The sequence below is a fragment of the Dermacentor variabilis genome, chromosome 7, assembly GCF_050947875.1.
Source record: "Dermacentor variabilis isolate Ectoservices chromosome 7, ASM5094787v1, whole genome shotgun sequence".
In the NCBI taxonomy this organism is placed as follows: Eukaryota; Metazoa; Arthropoda; class Arachnida; order Ixodida; family Ixodidae; genus Dermacentor; species Dermacentor variabilis.
Genome location: NC_134574.1, coordinates 121,449,357 through 121,464,791, shown reverse-complemented (window position 1 = coordinate 121,464,791; position 15,435 = coordinate 121,449,357). Strand labels below are relative to the sequence as shown.

The window sequence follows — 15,435 nt, the reverse complement described above, 5'->3', positions numbered from 1 at the left end:
TATACGTGTGTATGGTCCCTCGTCTCGACCTGGTATGTAACCGCTCAACAGGCCTATTGTTAGGGCACAGTTCATTAGCATACCTGTACTTGCAGGTAATTCTTGACGCTCCATAGGAACAGAATGCTGCAAAGGAACTGTATCAAAAACAAGCACAGTATATAAAACACACTTAAAAGCTTCTACTGGACACAATGTTGGGCAAGAAATGCAGTCTGTTCAGAAAAGTTTATTACCTAATTTTACAGTGTATTTCCATGGAATATCATTGGTAATAATCAGTGACCATTGGCGAGCCATAAATCAGTGGTCACTCTGGAATCTCTCTGCTGTAGTGGTTGAAACTGGAAATAATGAAGAAAACACTTGCGTTATATATGCTGTACAAGAACTGCTGTAAGTATAAACTTGTAAACTAATTAACGTAAAAGGTAATGCCAGGACAAAAATTTTACGGGATCCGCAAGTGGCTAGCCAATAAGGAAATATCTATATTAGTTCTCAGAGAAAGCAAGAGCTTAGTATTGCGTATTGATACGCATCTGAGCCTTAATGGCCCGGCACTAAAGGTTCCGCCTGAGGAGGAAGTCTCCTCAACTCGATATAAATAAATGTTTGCTATCTCTTTCTCTCTCGACACTAGGCGCTTCCTTCGTCAGAGGGCGAAAACATGCAGTTTGTCACGCATTCCAGGATCACCAGAGATATTGCGCCTTTCTATGTATAAGCAAATAGTTACTGTACAAATAGGATTCAACTCTTTTCTAATTATTTAGCAGGTTCTTCTGGTGTAGGTATTTAGAGCACTTGCACTGCATGCCTGTCAGGTAATATACTTTTTATCGAGTAGTTTTCGTTGACATTTCGGAAGACTGAGACTTTCACGTAACATTTCAATTCAAGATTCAAGATTCATTTATTTCTCAAAAAAAAGGGCGGGGACAAAAAGCTGCCTTGGAGCAGCTTGACGGGGTCCGGGTCCCATTTACAAAATGGCAGCAGTGAAGGAAAAAAATTACAATTTCACATACATCATGAATTAAAGAACCATACACAATGCAGAATTACAAATAAACTTAATGTAAGACAAAGTAAAATTCAAATATACAATGCACTGAGAAGTAACAAAAAAGCATAAAACAGCGGTATAGCAGAAACAGAAGGGTCAAAACATAATTGCAATTCAACACTACGATATAATATATGAAGTTTAAACACATTACATAGCAGTATTTCTTTATATACAATGGCAAAAAATATAAAACTATTAGCCTAATTTGGGTTTTAACCCACCACATGCTAAAAAAATTGCTCAACAACTGTTTTTCTGTTTAGGTTCATATTTTCTGTGCACCATTTGTCTGTGTTAAGGGTGTTTGGAACCAGGAAATACAACATTTGGGAGCCATACGTTGTGTGATGACGGGGTAGATGCCATTTCTCTTTGCGTCTGGTCCTTGTACGAATGTGCGTTTGTGTCACCGATGAGAGTTGGATTATGAACTTAGCCCGAGGTAAGCTCAAGTTACTCAAGGCTCGAAGAATGGTAAATGACACAAGATGATGAATGGGAGATGTTCCATGTTTAATAAAGAGTGGTCTGGTATGAGATAGGTAATCTGAGACAGAAACTATGCGGATAGCGTTTTTTGCAGAAGTAGTAGTTGGTTTAGACGCATGCGAGCCGCAGTTCCCCACTCAAGATGACAGTAGCTTATTTGAGAATGAAATAATGAATAATATAATAATTGTTTAACTTTCATGGGAAACAAGTCGCGACCTCGTGAAAGAGCTCCTACAGATTTCGACAAGCTTAAAGAAAGATGACGCAAGTCATCAGCTCATTTTGGATGCTCGTCAAATATTACGCCAAGAGATTTATATTACTTACGGTTGCGATAGCGTAGTCTCCAATAAGTGGCGGGATTGATATGGTTACTTTCGGATTTATCGAACGAAAAATAATCGCCTTTGTTTTATTATAATTAATTTTTAAGCCGTTTACATGTGATCCGTTATGGAGGCTTTCTAAAATGACGTTCGCTTGAAACAGGAGTTCCTTCGATGAGTTTCCAGATGAAAATAAACTAGTGTTGTTGGCACATGTTATAAATTTAGTCTTCATGGAGATATGGACGAGATCGTTCATATATACGTTAAAAAGGAACGGACTTAAGAAACTGCCCTTTGGTACTCCGCATCTTATATATTCAAAACTGGAGCTACAACCATCAACACATACAGATTGCTGACGTTTTTCAAGGTATGACCTTATCAACTTAAGCGGATTGCCTCTTATACCGTATTCATAAAGTTTATCTAAAATAATGTTATAAATAATACAGTCAAATGCTTTGCTGAAATCGACAAAAATGCCCATTGTTAGAAGATAATTTTCAATGTTTTGCAAAATTAGTTCTTTTTGTTTAAGTAGCGCAGATTCCGTCGATAAGCCTTGTCTAAAACAAAATTGGAAATCTGTGAAAAGACGATTATCATTAACGTAAATTTCCAAACGCTTAAGCAAAATTTTTTCTAGTGGCTTCGAGAAAATCGGCAGAATCGATCCTGGTCGATAGTTTCCCATGTCTTCTGTCGTCAAAGATTTATGGATCACAATCACTTTGGCTAGCTTTAGTCTGTCTGTGAAGGCAGAGGAAGATATCGATAGGTTAAATATATACGATAAGTGAGGTGCATGAAGCTCAGCTACAAGTTTAGCGGAAGAAAAATTTAGTGGAATTTAGAGGAATCTTGGAATTTTAGAGGAACTTAGAGGAATTACAGGAATATAGAGGAAGATAAAAACACGAAGCTACCCATAAATGTTTATGAAAGAAACGGTTACTGTTCACATAAATACTGTTATAGCATGTGCGTTGTTAAGCCAGTCGGAATATACTTACAGGGCAGGAACTAGCACCAAATTTCACAAGGACGAGGGAGAACACAGAAAAGGCGTTAACATAAAATTGATGCACAATGAATCGAGCCTATCCAGTAGAACACTTCTATCTGGTTATCAGAGATGCTCACACTTAACAGACATGAAATGCACTCAAATAACCTAATTATTCTAACTGAAAATGAAATTTTGTCTTTTGAAAGAAAAGAGAAGTGGCACTGATACGCCTGTCATCAACCCGGCGAAAAAGTACACTTCTAGCTGCGCACGTACACCCCCCCCCCCCCCCTTCCGAGCACCCTAGTAACGCGCACAATGACTTGCACGGGTACTCTTAGCAACGTGCAAGCAAGTGAGGAATGGTCCTATTTCTTACGGATTAACTATGTCTTCGGGGCGTGTTAGCAATGTATATACTTGTCTGTTGGATAATTCCTTAACATAAAATAGAGAAATTTTATGTACAATGCTCCCACCGCAGGGAACAAAAGGCGTGGTATGGTACTTCTTGTCCGCGGTCAATATTCAATTAAAGAGTTTACGCACATACAGACAAGAACTTTTGTAATGGTCTGAAAACACAATCGGCACGGCATATTTTTGGCTTGTTTGTTTCAGATTGGGTCGTGGTTGATGAATTTCACTAGAGTTTAGATTCCGGCTAGTTGGTTACTCATGATTTTAACATAATCGAGCGCCACCAGAACAAGTATCCTCGGGAAAAGAAATCACTTGAAAATTGTTCACTATGCTCTACAATTCCTTCATTAAAAATCCGGGGCGGCAAAGTGCCACTCGTCCACTACCATCATGGAATATCAGGTAGATAGCGAAAATATTCTCCCGGAAGAAGTCACTCAAGAGCAGGGATGGCAAACCGCGGGTGCTAGAAGAGGTGGCGCCAAATCCCGTTTAATCACGTTTAAACGAGGGTGCATTCTTAAGCCTCATTCACACATCTGTCAGACGTTACAGCGCGTCACCATCAGGGCACTGCATTTTTTCAGGGGAGAGGCTTTCTGAGTAGTTCTTACCTCGAAAACGGGCCCCCGGTGACATAGAGTGGCGTTCTACATTTCCGCCTCCGGCTCGGTGTCATAGTCCCTGCTCTAGCAAAATAGACCAATCAGACTTTAAGAATACGTCGCTAAATACAGCCATTTTACCCAGCTGACGCTGGCAACAGCAGCGGCAGCTACTTTGTTTTCATCTGAATTCCCGGTCTGACCCATTTAATACTGAGCTGTATGTTTTGGTGTGTTGAAATGTGCGATATGGCAACACCGAAGTAAATTTCAACGCCGAAATCTTAATCGAGTTAGTCAAGCCTCACAGGTTCCTGTATGATAACCGTGAATTATGCTGCTGTCGATGTCACTACCGCTGTCGGCTATTCGTACACTGCCCCGTCGTGCCTGCGGTATGTTTCCTTTAGAATGCAGCTCTTACATCTTAGTTACACGGGCGTGCTAACCAAAGTTAAGACGCACTTTAGTTACTGGACTCAACTGTGGTTACCGCCGACTACAGATGGACATTTGTTACAAGAGAAAACCACTGCTGAGTTGGTGCCACTCTGGAGCTGTTAAGCACGTCACGGGATACCCAGTACTGCAAATGAAAATATAATTGTGTAACTGCTGTTCGAACTTATATTGACATATATACTCCAATTTATCTAGACTATATATTCCGTGTTACCGTCGGAACATTCTTAGCATACTGATTCAATTGCTTTGGTGGCGTTTGGCAGTAGTAAGAGCCAGTCTGCCGACTCCTGGCCGAAGTCCAGATTACGGTTGGTACGAGAGCCAAGACAATCCATCCCTGGATTGATATGTGTACCTTACCGTGTGTGCTGTTTATTAGCGAGGATCACGTTTATTTGTTCGTTTCTGGTGTGTTCTTGCGGGACTATGGGCGGCTGTACCGTAAAGCTACTCCAAACTTCATTCATTCATTATCATTATCATTATCATTATCATTCATTATCCGCATATTATTCTGTTCCGCAAACTCTTTTAATAACTCTCCCCTGCTATTCCTCGTGCCTATGCGATATTCTCCCACTGTCTTGCTCCAGCCTTCTTCTCGCCTACCTTTGCATTGAAGTCGCCCATCAGTACAGTGTATCTTGTTTTGACTTTACCCATCGCCGATTCGACGTCTTCATAGGAGCTTTCGACTTCTTGGTCACCATGACTAGATGTAAGGGTGTACACCTGCACTACCTTCAATTTTTACCTCTTATTAAGTTTCACAACAAGACCGGCCACGCTCTCGTTAATGCTACAGAATACCTGTATGTTACCAGCAATATTCTTATTAATCATGAGTCGGGCTCCCAGTTCTCGTCTCTCCGCTAAGCGCCGTTAACACAAGACGTGCCCGCTTTTTAGCACTGTATATGCTTCATTTGTCCTCCTAACTTCACTGAGCCCTAGTATATCCCATTTACTGCCCTCTAATTCCTCCAATAACACTGCTAGACTCGCCTCACTGAATACCATTCTAGTGTTAAACATTGCCAGGTTCAGAATCCAATGGCGGCCTCTCCGGCATTCCAATGGAGGCATGTGCAAATCTATGACATGGCAAGACATGAGCATGCGCAGAGCCATTTCTCTGGAGAAGCGCATGGCTACTACGTTGTATCAGTTGGCTAACATCCACCGAACACTGACCTGTGGACAATCTTTTAGGCGCCATTCATTCGACGGTTAATATAATATTCAGCGAGTTCCACAGCGTCGTTGTGCGGCGCCTAGAACCGTAGTGCGTGCGCTTTCGCGAAGGCACAAAGTCTGGCATAGCAGCCGCGTCAATTCACCGCTGTTGCAGGGTATCTACAAGAAATTCGTGCCCTGGATGTTCTCATCGTGAAGTCTGCCCTCCCAAAAAGCACGCCCCCGACTATTTTTATAAGGGGTGGTACCAGCATGCTGTTTGCACATGCTGTGAGAATTAAGACGCAACCATAAGGTCATAGGACTTGTTTCGAAAAAGCTGCCTTCAAGCTTTTACGAGCATCATTCGGCGAGAAAGGGCCGAAGTCGTCATGCACAGCATCTCAAAGAAAATGCAGCTATCTTCACTGACTTGATAATCCGCTGGTTTCATCGTACTAACCCCGACATGCCAGAATAAAAGAAGGTTCATTTACTGATGAAGACTGCGAACCAAGACCTGTTCGTCGCACAAGTCTTGTATCGTGTCACTTGCCTATTAAGCCTTGTTTTAAATGCTAAAGGAATGACTCTATCCCTGAGGGACCTACAACTCGGTAGACATCTTTACGATAGCATGCGCCGTGAGTGGCTAGCTATAATTTTCTTTTTCTAAATAGCTGTTTAGGAATCTTCGATATTGTCTTGGGATTTAGGAACATGTTAATCATGTTCCTCACCAAGAGGCAAGTTGCTAAATATCGGAACGTCCGCTATACTGTTTGAATGAAAAGCAATAAGGAATACATTGTGAAGTTTTGTGAAGAGTGGTAATCTAGTGCGCATATCAAAATGTTTATATTTATATCAAATTGAGATATCAAATCACTGTTCTCTGCGAACCATGTCCTGAATGTAATAACTTTGCACGGACTATTACTTGTCCTGCTACTTTAGTATAATTATCAGTGACCCCTGAAACCGTGGCGACAATAAATGCCATCAGACGGCTAAAATCCCGCTGCCTGGAAAGGTGTACTTCTGCGCAGTATTAAACGAATTCCTGAGGTGATTGTTATGCTTCAATTTCATTACGAGTAACATTATCATCTGACTTCCCCGCATTTATTTGTTTCTATGGCATTTCTGGTCTCCTTACTTCTGTGATCTTAATAACAAAAACAAAGACGTCGAAAGCTTGGGTACTGACGGGTATTGAACCTGGGTCTCCCATCCCCTCACCCCAATTCTGTATTTGTTCTCAGATGACAGCGGAATGTGCAACGAGGAATTATTTGCCAGTGTGTCCAGAGCAAAGCACGACAGAAGAGCCCAGCCGCCGTACTCAACTCATTCGTGACGTGTTTCGGCTTCGGCACTTACACGGCTATCTCAGTTATGTCTACTAACCCTTAAACCGCATCACGCCATAACAAAATGAAGTGGTAGTTACATCCTTAAATACTCATAAACGAATATCTTATGAATCCTCTCAGCAATGAAGCTCTTACTACCAAATTACAGGTGTATCTCAACTTGATAAATGCGTTAATCTACAGTCCCTCGTGATTGGCATGGCCCGAGTTGTTTTTGCTCTCATACCACACTCCAGAAAAGATACAGACATTTTGTTCCCGGAAACTATGCGAGTTGTATACAGGAGCCGTTGTCTTAATTTGTTTTTTTTTTTGTAATGCACAGGATGGTCTTTACTTACTACAAACGCAAGTTGAACTTCCTATATCCTCAGTGCACACGACAATTTTCTCGGAAGTGCATTCTCCTTGAAAAAGGTATTCACATGCATTCGCTCTCGGTGCTGCAAGCCAAAAATAATTACATTCTCACATTGGTATTAATGTTTCGCAGTTTCACTCTAAATAGGTTTGCCCCTCCAGAACAAAACAGGAAACTAGAAGTGATTAAAGAGCCACCTACGACATAATAAACCAAAAATGTCCGCCCCATTGCTAGCACAAAAGTGCACCTGCTTACGAGGTGTGCGTTCTTAGTGTGTGATCCTCGTGAGTGGTAAGATGATTACCTGAATATCCAGAGATGATTTTTCGAAACCCCGTTTCTTTATGAACTACTGTTAATAGTTTTCAGCAAAAAGATGTGCACGACACGAGAGAAGGCACACAGGATACAGCACTACTAACAACTGATACTCTTTTGAACTTGGTCACAGCATATAAAGGCTGTTTTAGCTCATTTTAGCCAGAGTTTTAGCCAATGCAAGAAATACACCACGTGAGATGCCCGCTTGCACGTCGTGATTGCACTTCTCCGAAGCGTTCCGAACACGAACGAACTTAGCATTTAGCCGGGTGTGCTGCCGCTGCGTCTGCTTGTCGCTGTCATGAATTGCCGCGAGAGAAGCACATCGCCGGCGTAAGTCGATGAGCCAATGACTTCGCCACTGCCCTGGCGTCTTTTGAGTGGCAGCACGCCCTGCTAGATGCTATGTTCACTTCTATGCGGAGAGTTTGGGAGCGCTGCAATCACGGCGTGCAAGCGGTTATGCCACGTGGTAACCTTTTGTATTTCGCGAGCATCCGCAGTACGCCCAAAACCCCTAATACATAGAAAGTTAGAAACTGTCTTATCGGACGTTTTGCAAAGTGCTCTACAGCTTTCTAAGTGGGATTTCTTGCCTAACTTCGTTGCTCGAGATGTTGGTAAATAACATTGGCTAATTATCTAGTTAAGCAAAATAACAAAAATAGCGTGACACACTACATAGAAAATTTAGCAACATGCATATGGTCGCGTCGTCTTAGAGTGCATCAGCATATTTTAAATCTCTGGCTAAATTTAGTTGAAACACCCTGTATAGTATCGTACAATAAAAGACGGAAATTAATTGTAACGTTACCACAGCATTCCAGATCACCTGACAACATAATATGCCACCGCTACCATGACAAGAACAGTATCTCCTTCTCTGAATATGTGACAGATGGGCAGCTCGAGAAATCTTTGTTTGCGTTTATCTCAAACGCCTATACGATTTCCCTTGTCAGTTGATCAGAATGCCTTCCCATCGCTCTGGTCTTTTTCAACAAGAGTTTGCAGCTACAGCGCATGCAGTGAGCACCAAGATTACCGGTTACTGCCAGTTTATCACCATTGCTTGAGTGTTCTCGTAAGCGATCGTTGAGACATCTGCCAGTTTGTCCCAACTATTCTTTCCCTCATCACAATTTAATGCAGTAAACTACAGCTTCCGTACATGGGATAATGAACTGTTGGTGATGATTTGTATCAGGAACATTGCCTTTCTGATTGAGATTATTAACTTTGGCGCCCAAGCTACAAAGTTTGTGTGTGGTAGAAAAATCAACGTTCACTACAACTCTTCCTGCAACCTTGAGATTGTTGTCGACTTTAGGTAGGGAAAGCAGCACGACCACTTTTTTACTTCTGCATGGCTTCAAGGCGGCACCAGGACAATAATCTTCCTTTTTCTTAACTTCCTGCCAGCCATCGTAACCAGCAACTGCAAATGGTAGCTAGCTGCGCAGAGTCGCGAAACCTGATTATCGAAGACATTTGGCACAAGATGCTGGCAGGCTTTCAGAAGTGCAATTTTAAAACATTGGTTAATGATTCCCCACTTCACTAATTTCAAGTGTGCAGTTGCGCATGGAAGAAGAAGCATCTTTCATCTTGGCTCATAACACCATCATGAACGGGTGCTTAAAACATGAAGGGCGAGGTCTGAGAACCTAATGTGTCTCAAGAGACTCTTCACATCCTAAGGTGAGAGGTTTTACGCATTTGCGGAAACACAACTAGTTCTAAGACAACTTCAACTTGGTGTCGGTGAATAAATCGCTTATATCATTGTGACTGGCACTCCAAGGTACCCACTGCGCATATGGTAGTCCACTCGAGCTTAATGTGCGAAATGAGCCTCCTGCTGTCGAGGACATGTGCAAAAGCCGCCAGTAATTATTGTTCTGTGTCAATAAATATTGAATTATTTCTGCTTAAAGATATTTACTTTACGAGAATTCTTTTTGGGCGATAACCTTGTATACTCATGATAAATTAGATAGCTATATGATTTTTAATGTTTCGGAGAATATAACCTCTGCCTCAACCGAAGCTCAGTAGAGGTCAGTCAGCTACTCTTAGAATGCTGCAGACGGGATCTTTCCCGTCGCGGGGATCCCTCAGTAGAATGGACACGAATGTGGACCCTAGTTGTGCCGACCGCACAGAAACCTTTTGCACTATGGCTCACAAGCTCTGGCGATGTCCCGCGTTGCCTAACGACTTCCTCTCCAGCGAAGCCGAATGGGAGGAGGCCATCAGAAGTACGGTACTCGAAAAGCAAGCCCAGGCTATCCAGAGCGCCCAGGAAAGAGCGGAGCGTCATGTAGTTCTGTCCTCTACGTGGGTGCGGCCAGCGGCTACAAAGGCCTCCCGTTAGGAGGTCCTGACAGTAGCTCCTCAGGATTAAATAACATTCGTTGTCTGCCTGTCTGTCGGTGCATGTTCGGCAATCCGAGGTGCTCACCACGTTGTGTAAGATCACAATATAGGTGATCCGCGACTTAAAGCCGCTTCCGCGTAGAAACATTCTAAATATGTGTACCATAATTTCGAAATATGAAGAAAATTGATGAATACGGTTTTTTTAGGAGAATAATCACTAAAAGACTGCAGATTTGTAAGATATTGCTCAATCACAGCTGAATTTTCAAAGCAGCTATATCTGAACACGTTTGTTGAATACGTTGAATACGTTTGTTGCCTGCAATTAGAGAGCAAACTTAAAAAGAATGCTTTCAAATCACTTGCTGATTTGAAACATTGCCTGACTATAGCGACTTGGAGCACTTGTTCAAGCAATTTCTAGAAGGGGCGAACTTGATCTAATGACATCATCCAAAATAACACTCCTCCCCCCCCTGCCCACCCACCCAGCCATTGACACTACATTGTTTTTTCAGTGGTTCTCCTATAATATTGAGCTTAACACTGTACTGTAATTGACAAACAGACTTTAAGCTTTGCCTAGACGTCACCTATAATATACCCACCAATTTCCGTTAATTGTAAACTCTGTGATTAGTTCAGATCACCGACAAAAAACGAGGGAGACCTCATATAACAAAAAGTTCGGAAAAATTGAACTTTGTATCCATTGTAAATAACCTGCAAGGTAAAGTTTTCTCCACACATAATTTCTGTCATATCCACCAAATTTGAAGGCGGAGAAGAAGAAGCGCCGAGCAGTGCAGACGTGGATGCATCGGCTCCGTTTCTTCTTCCATGCTCCGCTCGTCACTTTTGAGAGTGCAACGAAAAGAAGCATACCACTGGATCCGCAAAGCGACGGCGAATCTACTGACACCAAGATTCGAGGTGGGGCTTGTTTTTTCACAATCTTACGGAACGTTTTCTGCTCCTTAGTGAGGAGTAGGGCCTTTGTTGGACCTAGTAAGCCCACTTGACCGCAGCCATGGCGGATACAAACATGGAAGATGAAGATTTTACTGGACATGAAGTAAACAATGGTTAGGACGACTACGGCTGGCAAGTAGTGGCTGGCCGAAGATCACGAGCTAGCACAAAGGCTGTGGATCAGGACACCACATTGCCACGTAATCAGCCAGACCATGCAGTCGGTGGAATGGTCAAGTATCGGATTATCAAAGCTTCGAGGATGCCTCAACTGGCCGAGGAGCACAGAAAAATCATTATACGACCTCGAGGAGGGCTCAATTCGAACAAGGTGAGCACCACCACGATTGGTTCCGCAATCATCGAGGCGTCCGGCCTAACGGAATAGGAGGCCCGTGAACATGTCTGCCCGAACTTCACTCAAAATAGCATCGTAGTCAGCACACCTAAGCCCGAACATGCTGCGAAGTAAGTTAGAATCAAGTCTTTCAAGATTATGGAAGCGGAATACGAGGCAAATACATACGAAGGGGCACCACATGCCACATGAAAAGGCGTCATCCGAAGAGTGGACATCAGAGACTCGCAAGCTATAATAACAAGAAACATCGTGCATGACTTGAACCCGCTCGCGCTGGCTGCCAGGCGCATCAAGACGTCGGGATCGGTCATCGTACTTTTCGATGGACTCAAAGTGCCCAATTTCGTCAGGTGCGGATCCACACTAGTGAGATGCTACCTCTACAGGAAGCAATTCGATGTCTGCTTCACCTGCGGAAGGGTCGGGCACCACTCTGATGTGTGTCCACCACCTGACTTTGTTCAGTGCAGGGGATCTGGAACTCGCAACCCAGGAGGTGAACATGTGTGTGTACCTGAGTGTAAGTTTTGTGAAGGCGATCACCCCACCTGCGACAAGTTTTGCAAGCAAAGATTTCAAATCCCTTACGTCGTACGACTTCGTCGAAGAGAGCGCAACAGGACTCGGTCGTCAACAAGAGTGCAACCGGAAGCGCAACAGCTGGCGCCCAACCATCGCCCACGAGGACAGGGAAACTCAGGCTCCAGGAGTCGCGCCAGATCCAGGCATCGCTCACTATCCAGGGATAGAGGGCGCTCCAAGTCAAAGAAGCGCAGGTGCGCTTCGTGCAAAGAGACAATACCCGGCGAGAAGACGACGCCAGGAACCACCTGGGCTGACAAAGTCAAAGGTATGGCGAGGGTTGTTGCGGGCGCCTCGGCGGCTGTGGGTGATGACAATGATGTCAGAAAAGAGCAGTTAATTAAAGAAGTAGCTTCTTTAAGAAAAGCTAATGAAGAATTGACCAGGCAGGTAGTAGAGCTTCGTAAAAAAGACCAGTCGAGCCCTGCTAGAGTAGAGATAGATAGACCTGTAAGCAAAAGCAGCGATCCAGGAGAATCCAGCTCTCCTGCCCCTAAAGAGAGGGTGGTGAGTTCTGAGGATGAGTCAGTCTGCTAAGCCCTCAGTGAAATAAAAGATGCAATTAAAGCGATAAGAGAGACAGTGGAAACGACCAACTTTAAAGTGGATAAATTGTGGAAATGGAGACTAACGACGGAGAAAAGACTTAGGAAAATTGAGACGCGACGGGATGACGACGATTAGTATCTGCTATCGGAGGCGGATAGTATAAAGTCCATTCCTGGATTGTCGGGGGCCATCACAAAGAGGGAAGTAGTGGGTAATAGAAAGGCAGCCTCACCTAATAACAATGGACCGTAATCATGCATTTAACTTGTGGCAATGGAATTGTCGCGGGTTCGAACACAAAAAAGCAGCACTGCGACAGGTGATCAGGTCATCTGAGGCCAGGCTAAAAGTAATTATGCTGCAGGAAACCTTAGCGGCCGAAATTATGCTTACTGGGTACAAAGTTATATGTAGAGACAAAAAAACGGGGAGGGGGTTGGCGACCCTCATTGACAAAAAGTTGCCATACATTGAGCATGATATTCATCTTAGACATTCCAGGTTTCAATTTATTCCAATTGAGATAATACTTAAAAGGAACAGAGGTAAGACGCAAAGCATTTTCTGTTTGAATATTTACAGCAGTCCTTACGACATGAGATAGAGGTTTAGAGCACTCTTCAACAAGGTGCTTTCGGTTGCCAAAAACTCGCCGCTCATTATTAAAGGGGACTTTAATGCTCCCTATCACACATGGGGATACACTTGGAACACAAAAAAAGGAGAGGAGCTATGGAGTCTTGCCATGGATTTGGAGTTATGCTTGATTACTGATCCGGCGTATCCCAGCCGTTGTGGCACGTCCACAAGCAGGGATTCCACACCAGATCTTACTTTCGTAAACAACTCAAGGGGAGCCAATTGGGAAAATTCAAACATGGATCTCGGGAGCGATCATTATATCATACACATAACCATACGCATACTGAGACAGGAAACTAGAATCTTCAAATTCACTGATTGGGATCAGTTCAGAAAAATCAGGGCGAACAGAAGGAAAGTGGGGCCTCTAGATGCCGAGCAGGATCCCCTTCAGGCGTGGGTCACCCAGCTCAGAGAGGACGTCAAAGAGGCCACTAAAGAAATCAGGACAGAGGAAAATATTGAGGCTGTGGACGGCAGACTGGCGCACCTGATTGAGGTCAAACAGTCTATATTACAGAAATGGAAAACGCAGCGACTTAACAGAAGGCTAAGAAAAAAAAATTGCGCAATTAAACAGAGAAATTGATGATCACTCGAAGACTCTCGTGAAGCAACAGTGGGATGAGATCTGTAATTCGGCTGATGGTAGACTCAAGCATGGAGGTAGCTGGAACCTCCTAAAGCACTTGCTCAACGAGAATGAAACAAGGACAAGCAAGAGAACAGCTATATCTATGTAGGTTTATCAGGAAAGCCAAAATAAAACACAGAAGGATATCATGGATAGTCTCGCAGCCAAATATCTCCCACTTAAACAACCAAACGAAGAAGACGAGAGCCCCGAATATACGGGAGGCATATGTGAAGAACTTGACTGGGACTTCACTGAAAGTGAAGTGAGGGCGGCTCTTCACAGTCTTAATAGTAGATCGGCGGCTGGACCTGACGGAATAACTAACAAGATATTAAGAAATCTGGATGATGAGTCAATTTCTTATCTAACTGAACATTTCAATGAGTGTTGGAGAAAAGGGGTATACTCAGAGGAATGGAGGGCGGCCAATACTATCCTCATACCAAAGCCAGGAAAACAACTCACTCTGGACAACCTCCGTCCTATTTCCTTAACGTCCTGTCTAAGGCAAAGCTATGGATCATATCATCCTAAATCGACTCACTAAATACGTTGAGCAGAACGACATCCTCCCATGCAACTTGATCGGCTTTCGTCCCGGGCTGTCAACTCAGGATGCTATGCTGCTGATCAAACACCAATTTATACAGGCCTGCCCAGCCCATACGAAAGCTCTTTTGGGATTGGATGTGCAAAAAGCTTTTGATCATATAAAGCATAAGGCAATACTTGTCGTTCTCTCGGAGATGGGGTTAGGTAAGAGACTTTTTAACATGATTAAGGACTTTCTTAGAAATCGAACTGCACAACTCATGCTGGGTGAGCTTAAATCAGAAGCTAAGAATTTGGGAAATAGAGGCACTCCACAAGGGGCTGTGCTCTCACCCATGCTATTTATTTAGCAATGTCCAAGGTTGCAAGAAATCTGGAGAAAATTGAGGGTATAAATTATGTGGTATATGCCGACGACGTAACCATTTGGAGTGCCAAGGGTAATGTACGACACACAGAGACCAGATTACAGGAAAGTTTATATGTTGTAGAGAACAAACTGAAAGACATGGGGTTGAAATGCTCGGCAGCCGAATCAAAAATTTTGGTCATTAAACATCGCAGAAAAGGTCGCAAACCAAGAGGTTACATTCCGGAAGTTGAGCCAAGAGTGTGCTTAAACACTCATGAAGGATCCGCAGTGAGGCTAGTTGAAACAATGAAGGTTCTTGGGTATCACATAGACGGAAACAATGCTAACTATAGAACAATAAAACATATCCAGAATAAAACAGACGAAGTCATTAGGTTACTAAGGAGAATTACCAATAGACACAGAGGCTTAGGAGAGGACAGCGCTTTGAGGCTAAAACACGCCTTTGCTCTCTGTCACTTCACTTATGTGGCTGGATTATTCAAATGGAAGCAGGCAGAACTTAACAAACTGAATGTGATCCGCAGGAAGCTCGTTAAAGTAGCCCTAGGGATACCCAGTAACGCTGCAACTGACAAACTCATGAGTCTAGGGGTGCACAACACAATGGAAGATATCGCGGAGGCCCAACAGCTAGCGCAACACGAAAGATTGACAAAATCACGAGCTGGCAGGAACATATTACAGGCAATAGGTGCAGAACTGAACACATCAAGGAGCCCAATAGAAGCTGAAGTGGAATTAGGGACT

The 15,435-nt window shown here is 43.4% G+C and overlaps 1 long non-coding RNA gene across 1 annotated transcript; it reads right to left on the bottom strand.

Annotated features, from left to right (window-relative positions):
- Nucleotides 1–213: 213 nt before the first annotated feature.
- Nucleotides 214–4,009, bottom strand: LOC142587089 (uncharacterized). The gene is made up of 2 exons (XR_012829354.1): nt 3,940–4,009; nt 214–344 (listed from the first exon to the last, which is right to left on the bottom strand). It is a non-coding gene; the product is annotated as an uncharacterized LOC142587089 (long non-coding RNA).
- Between the last annotated feature and the right edge of the window lie 11,426 nt (nt 4,010–15,435).